The sequence below is a fragment of the Piliocolobus tephrosceles genome, chromosome 13 (genome assembly GCF_002776525.5).
Source record: "Piliocolobus tephrosceles isolate RC106 chromosome 13, ASM277652v3, whole genome shotgun sequence".
Taxonomy (NCBI): domain Eukaryota; kingdom Metazoa; phylum Chordata; class Mammalia; order Primates; family Cercopithecidae; genus Piliocolobus; species Piliocolobus tephrosceles.
This window is the reverse complement of record NC_045446.1, coordinates 63,736,362-63,743,990: the sequence shown is the minus strand read 5'-3', so window position 1 is coordinate 63,743,990 and position 7,629 is coordinate 63,736,362. Positions and strand designations below refer to the sequence as shown.

At 46.7% G+C, this 7,629-nt stretch overlaps 1 protein-coding gene across 2 annotated transcripts in view; it reads left to right on the top strand.

Moving 5' to 3' along the window:
- Positions 1-3,436: 3,436 nt before the first annotated feature.
- The window catches only part of FAM168A (family with sequence similarity 168 member A), a 203,992-nt gene continuing 199,799 nt past the window's right edge, over positions 3,437-7,629 (top strand). The window contains exon 1 of one of the 2 annotated variants that reach the window (XM_023209463.2): positions 3,437-3,965. The gene's annotated coding sequence lies outside the window, so the exon portion shown is untranslated. The remainder of the gene's footprint in view (positions 3,966-7,629) is intronic. The other variant, XM_023209462.3, reaches the window with a different exon arrangement.

Genomic DNA, 7,629 nt, shown 5'->3' with positions numbered 1-7,629 from the left:
AGGATCTGATTCCCAGATTACTAGTCCAGTAAGCTTCTCATATCTATTTATTCACCTAACTCAGATAATGCTTTACTTGCTGGATAGACCAAACTAGCCCATACTTTGTGCCACTAGGAGAAAGAAGTGGGGAAATGGAAGAGGAGAAGACGGGGTTTAGAAGAGGGCAAGGTCTGGCCAGATGCGGTGGCTCATGCCTGTAATCCCAGCACTTTGGGAGGCTGAGGCAGGCGGATCACGAGGTCAGGAGATTGAGACCATCCTGGCTGACACAGTGAAACTCTGTCTCTACTAAAAAAAAAAAAATACAAAAAATTAGCCGGGTGTGATGGCGAGCGCCTGTAGTCCCAGCTACTGGGGAGGCTGAGGCAGGAGAAAGTCCTGACCCTGGGAGGCGGAGCTTGCAGTGAGCCGAGATCGCGCCACTGCACTCCAGCCTGGGTGACAGAGCCAGACTCTATCTCAAAAAAAAAAAAAAAAAAAAAAAGAGGGCAGGGTCAGTGTAACACTAAGGAAGAGACTTGTTTGTCACATAGCCAACATATGATAGGTATCTTTCTCATTATTCTCAGAAAAGGGAGAAGAGAGGCTGAGATTTTAAGGCTGGGAGAATAGGATGTAAAAGGAGATAGGCAGTTTGAAAAAGACAGTGCCTGATGTATTTGGGGAAAGTGAGTCCTGAGGAACAGGAGTCTGACTAGAGTGAGGTGGGGTGAAGCTAGAGAGGCTGCAGCGGGATGGGGACTAAGTCATCCTCTGAGCTAAGCAACCTGGGCTTTTTCCTGTAGGCCTGTAGTAGAGCTATAGTGTCCTGGTGGTTCTTATAGAACACCAAGGAATAATGGCATATAAAATTGAAAATATCAAATCCTGCTGGGCGCAGTGGCTCATGCCTGTAATCTCAGTACTTTGGGAAGCTGAGGTAGGCAGATCACTTGAGTCCAGGAGTTTGAGACCACCTTGAGCAACATGGTGAAACCCTGTCTCTGTAAGAAGAAAAAAGAAAAATTAGCTGGGCATGGTGGTGCCTGTACTCCCCGCTACTTGGGAGGCTGAGGTGGGAGGATCACATGAGCCCAGGGAGTCGCTGCTGCAGTAAGCCGTGATCATGCCACTGAACTCCAGCCTGGGCAATAGAGTGACTCTGTCTCAAAAAATGAAAAAAGAAAAGAAAACATCAAGTCAAACAGGGCTTAAAGGAAAAAAATCGTGAAATCAAAAATAATCTGATACTACGTTCTGTATTCTAGAAGAGCTGGACACAGGTGCCAGAAGAAGATAAAAACTTTTTTAAAGTGAAAGACATATAGTTTTGTGTAGGCAGGGCTTCATAGGCCCTTTACAATAACTCTGTATCTCTCTCTTCACTTCCTCTCCCCACCGTGATCTCTGGCAAACAGATTAGAAACCACTGCTATAAGAATTCAGATAAGCCAAGAGTGGTGGCTCACGCCTGTAATCCCAGCACTTTGGGAGGCTGAGGCGGGCAGATTACCCGAGGTCAGGAGTTCAAGACCAGCCTGGCCAACATGGTGAAACCCTATCTTTACTAAAAATACAAAAAAAAAAAAAAAAAAAAAAAAATTAGATGGTGGCACATGCCTGTAATCTCAGCTACTCAGGAGGATGAGGCAGGAGAATTGCTTGAGCCCGGGAGATGGAGGCTGCAGTTAGCTGAGATTGCGCCGCTGTACTCCAGCCTGGCCGACAGAGCAAGACTCTTGTCTCAAAAAAAAAAAAAAAAAAAAAAAGAGAATTCAGATACAAGGAAAATCAGTGTGTCTAAATATGTTCTAGGGAAGGTAGGACTTTGGCTTGAGTTTGAAGAATAAGAGAAAAGGAGAAAATGGGTGTGGAAAGACCAGAAAAGGAAAAATTTTGAGAAGGCGCATTGAAAATTGAGAAAATTCTCCCTTCTAACTTTATGAATTGGAAGTGACTACTATTGTTTGTTTTAAGAGTGTAACTATTAAAACCAGGCAGGCACAGTGCTGAAGCGTGAATGAGGCAATGGGAAGTCATGGAAAGCATCTACGCAGCAAAGAAAGGTTAGATTTGGAAATTATGTTTTGTGGAAGTAGTACAGCTTAAAAAATTGTCCAGGTGTAGTGTGGCTCAGGCCTGTAATCCCAGCACTTTTGAGAGCTGAGGCAGGAGGGTCTCTTGAGGCCAGGAGTTTGAGACCAGCCTGGGCAATATAGTGACACGACGATCTCTTACAATTAAAACAAAACAAAAAACAAAACAAAAGAAAGCAAACAACAGTTGTTATGTGCTCCTTTTAAACAATTCAAACAATATGAAAATAAAAATTACAGCCGGGCACGGTGGCTCATGCTTGTAATCCCAGCACTTTGGGAGGCTGAGGCGGGCGGGACAGGAGGTCAGGAGATCGAGACCATCCTGGCCAACACAGTGAAACCCTATCTCTACTAAAAATACAAAAATTAGCTGGGCGTGGCGCGCGCCTGTAATCCCAGCTACTCAGGAGACTGAGGCAGGAGAATCGCTTGAAACCGAGAGGCCGAGGTTGCAGTGAGCCGCAATCGCCCCACTGTACTCCAGCCTGGCTGTAGATCCAGACTCCGTCTCAAAAAACAAAAATAACCTACATGCAATCTGATACCCTTTCCCCCAAGATAATCATTGCTAATATTTTGGCGAACCTCTTTCCTGAAATCTCTCCATGCTTACAGAATATTGTGTCAAACATCACATAAATGTACCCGTGTAGACATGCTGTTCTGTAATCAGTTTTTTTTCCCTGAAGAATAAATTGTGAATAGCTTTTCATATCAATAGATTTATATCATCATTTTAAATGGCTCCTTAGTATTGCATTGTATGTATATGTCACGCCTTATTTAAGCAGCACCGTATTGATGAACATTTACTCCCCCCATAATTAACTACGTCATATAACAACTTTGTACATTTATCTTTTCGAAATTGTTCGATTATCTTTTTAAGGTAAATTCTTAAAAGTAATGGAGCTGGGTCAAGAGGTACGCGCTTTGTCGTTTGGATTCAAGTTGCCGAATCGTCCTCAAATTTGCAGAGACCAGCGAGGAAGCTCCGGCATTAGTTCTGGGGAAAGACAACTGAAACAGAGATGGCGAGGGAAGAACAGAATTACAGGTGATCTAGCCCATCAAGGCCCATTCTCGGTGGGCTGGCATATTCCTTCCCTTAACATGGAGGAAGAACCGAGAACTGCATCTCCCAGCATTTCGCAGGGACCACACTCCCTGGGAACTGTAGTGCCGGGTCTGAGAAGGGTCCGGAAGAAGAATGGGAAGCTGAGGGGCATGCTGGGAGGTGTAGTCGCGAGAGGGGGGGGCGGGGGGAGGGAGGGGGGGAGAGAGAGGGAGAGAGAGAGAGAAAGAAAGTGTGTGTGTGTGTGTGTGTGTGTAGTGATGGAGACGTTGCGAGTACGGCCCCTGGGGGATGGGGCCTCGGGCGACCTGACTTTTCCTCACAGGTGGTCTTTGAGTCTACAGAGTCTGCCAGCGGATGGTTGGCTTTATTCCATTGTGCGTGACCGGAGAGGGCGCGGCCCCTCTGCACCGGGCTGGCGGCTGGAGGCTCAGGCCGCGCGCGGGCTAAAGCAGGGCATGCCGGGAGTTGTGGTCCCGGCGCCCTGAGGCTGTGGGACGTGTCGCAGCCCGGCGCCGGCTCCTCCTTCCCTGCCCTTCTCAGCGGTCCCCCGCCTCCTCCCTCCGCCTCCTCCTCCCTCGCCTGCAGCCGAGCGTCCCCTCCCCCAACCCGTCGGGCTCCTCGGCGGCTACTGCAGAGGATTCAGAGCCGAGTCGCTGAGGAGGAGGAGGCTCTGGTCCCCGCGCGCCATCCTTCACCCTACTGGACACGGGCGAGGGAGCGAGAGCGTCGCCGCCGTAGCCTCCCGAGAAGACAAGGGCATCGCCGCCTTAGCCGCCGCCGCCGTTTTCGCCTGCAGCTGCTCACCGGTGAGGAGACTCCCCCCGCCACCCAGTCCGCTGGTCCTGAGCCTGGGCCAGTGGCGCTGGCGAGAATGAGAGTGGGGGCTGCGGAGCCCCCGTGCAGGTTGTGGGGAGGGGGTTCAGGTCGCGATGGAACGGCGGGCTGGTGGGGGAGACTTGTCCAGGCGCTGGCTGGGGGTGGGGTGAGGGTGGGACCCAAGCAGGTTAGGGGGCGGGCGACCAGGGAGGAGGACTTTTGATGGAGAATAACAACCTGGGACAGGAGAGTGGGGTGGGGGCGTCGGGTTGGAATTCGGGTTGGTCTTGGGGCGAGGTGGAAGATGAGACTAGGATGGGATGGCTTTTAATGGGGGAGGGGACTGAATGAGGGTGGTGATTTGGGTTTGGCCTGGAGCAGTTGACAGCTTGGGATCTGAGCTGGGGTGAGGGGTAGGGGAATGATTTCAACGGAGAGTGAGTGGCATATACAGGGTTGAACAGGACCCTACGCAGTGTTAATTCAGGAGGGTGGAATTTGGGGTGGACCTGGGGCAGGATGATGGAGGTGGCAGGAGTTGGGGGTGAGGGGCTTGGCATGGGTTGAGACCTGAGCTTGAAGTGGGTGTTTGTCATCTGGGGCTGGTGCAATTTGTGGAGACTTATGGAATAGCATGGGTTAGGATAGAGCAGAGGAGTGCAATTTGGGGGTTTCCTGGGGTGAGCTGATGGAGGTTGGAATAGGAGTTGGTGGAGGTGAAACATTCAGTGAGGGGAGTGTGATGGTGAGCTGGCAGGAAGGGGTCACATTGGAAGTCAGGCCCGAAATGGGAGGACAGGGATGGAAATGGAGTGTGGGGCACAGTGGGTTGGATTTAGGGTGATCTTACAATCACTGGAAAGGGCATGGTGGCTCCTTGGTTGCAGGGTCAAGGCAGAGGGCACATAAAACATCACTGGGCTGCATTCATTGAAAGGATAGTGGCAGGGGTGAGCAAAGTTGGGGGATGGTATCTTGAAGAAAATGTCCCTTGGCCAAGGTGGCAGAGGGAGTTTTGGAGAAGGACTTTCGGAGATGAGCTGGTAGGCCTGGGGAGGTGGTTGCTGATGGTGAGGTGGCACAGGGGAAATTTAAGGAATGGGAGACCTGGAGTTGTTGGTATGGATGGGGCAGAGAGGATGGAGAGGGACAGTGAGCTGTGCCGGAGAGTGGGGTGGAAATGGGTTGGATTATTTTGGGGATGAAGAATTGGGATGGCCTCCAAGAGACACGTGAGGGTTAGGGGTTGGAATACTTGAATGGACAGCCTTGGTGGCTGTGGTTGGGGAAGAGGCAGTAAGCCTTTTAGAGGGGACTTTGCAGGGGACACAGAAGAGAACATCTCATTCTTAGGGGCCATTTTAATCTGTTCGGTTGATCTTTTTGTTTTATTTATATTAGTATAATTTGGAAGTCAAGTCAGCCCAAAGGGTAAAGTTGAAAGGGGATTTAGTTAAGGTAGAATTAAGGAGGGGAGGGTGTCTTCTGTTATTTGTATATCATAAAAAGTAAGTTAGGGGAAAAGGAGCATACTTCCAAACTAAAGGTGGGAGAAGATAAACTGGAATGTAATAGATATCTTTCTATATAATGTCTCTGCCTTTTCCTTTCCCCTCTCCTCCTGGTGCATTTAAAAACTATACCTGGAATTTGAAATTTAAATAGATTTGATGAGCTTGAGATTGTTAAGGGTGCATTCCTTGCTTGAGAACTAATGAGTAAGCCTGAAAAATATGAGACTGAATTTATTTTGTAGGTAGGCAACATGCACATAGGCAAAAAGAGCTTGGGTCTTTTTTACCCCCTTTTTAAATTGATTGCTTGAAGACGCCATTTGTTAGTGTCCTGGTTTGCAAGGCAATTAGGCCCATCATTGTATTGCAGGCTAATAATCCTGAGATGAGTCTTGGCACCACTGCTTTATGTAAACAGAGAGAAGACAGGAAATATGGAAATGTCATAAATATTCATTGGTGAGATGGTTTGGTACTGATGGAGTTTTTCATATGATTGTCTTTTGACATTGATAAGATTGAAAATAATTGGACTATATTTCTAAAGATTGAATTTTCTTCCAAAGGAATTCAGGTGATCAGAATTTTGTCAGATGTGAATAAATAAAGCATATTGAGTCATTTTTATTTTATTTTTTAGAGAATAATGTTGATGTAGGTGCATTGTATTAACTACAGAAACAATATCTCCATCTATTCATCAGAAATTCGATTTAAACCTCAGCGATATGCTCATTCTTAGGGCAGAATGGTGATAATGGAAGGTACGCAGGAGTGTAAATGGAGGGAACATCATTAGAGAAACAGTTTTCTGGACCTAATTGCATTAACTGTTTTAATATGTTAAACATAAAGTGGCTGTTGATTAGAGCTCAGACTGAAAAAAAATGAGGAGGGATGTAAAGAAGATAAAATTGGCACCATTGGGATTGAAATAATTCTTTTTATTTTTGTTCAGGCTTCAGAGTTTAACTCACAAACAAACCATTTTCCTTGGCTTTCACAGTTGAGCACATAAAAATACCATTTAGAATCTTTTTTTTTTTTTTAGCTCCAAAATGGGCAGAATGATGGAAAGTTGGACTTATCCTTTGAATTGAAAGTGTTTTGTAATGAGAAAGCTTTCTGTATTATAATAGAAATCAGGTTTGAGCAGTTACCTCTAATTCAATGAGACTGTAATCTAATGCAAGCATATCCCTCATAACTTTACTCTGGGGTCTAGACATTGTTTTTGCAGATCTGCGGGCTTGGTCTAGAGGCGGGATGTTTATATTAAAGCCCTAGCTTTTGAGAGTCCAAAATGAAAAGTAATTGCCTGGAAGAAATGTGTTGGTGGATTTTTTTTTCCACAGCCGTGGTCACTTGTGTAGTAGTAATGTGTTTTTGTATCTTTACCTCATTTGATCCTTCAGATATCTTGGTGAGAAGAGAGCAGATGGAGGTGTTGGTAGACAGAAGCCTTGGTGGCATGAACAGCCTGTGAGTTTAGGAGTTGAGTCCTGGATTCAAATCCCGGTTCTACTACTTGAAAGCTGAGTGATTTCAATCAAGTCATTAAAAACCTTGATTTTTATCACCAAAGTGCTGGCTCCCGGCACTTTGGGAGGCTGAGGTGGGTGGATCACTTGAGGTCAGGAGTTCGAGACCAGCCTGGCCAACATGGTGAAACCCATCTCTACTGAAAATACAAAAATTAGCCAGGCATAGTAGGTGCCTGTAATCCCAGCTACTCAGGAGGCTGAGGCAGAAGAATTGCTAGAACTGGGGAGGTGGGCAGTGAGCCACGATCGCGCCATTGCACTCCAGCCTGGGCAACAAGAGTGAAACTCTGTCTCAAAAACAAAACAAAACAAAAAAAAAACCCTTTCATATTTAGTGGTAATGGCCGCAAAACATTGTGAACATAATTAATACCACTGAATTGTACACTTAAATTTGGTTAAAAAGGTAAAAATACACAAAAAAACCTCACAAACCAAAAAAACTGGCCAGGCACAGTGGTTCACGCCCATAATCCCAGACTTTGGGAGGCTGAGCTGGGAGGATTGCTTGAGCCTAGGAGTTCGAGACCAGTGAGGGCAACATACGGAGACCTGTCTCTACAAAAAAAAAAATTAGCTGCGTGTGGTAGCCTACA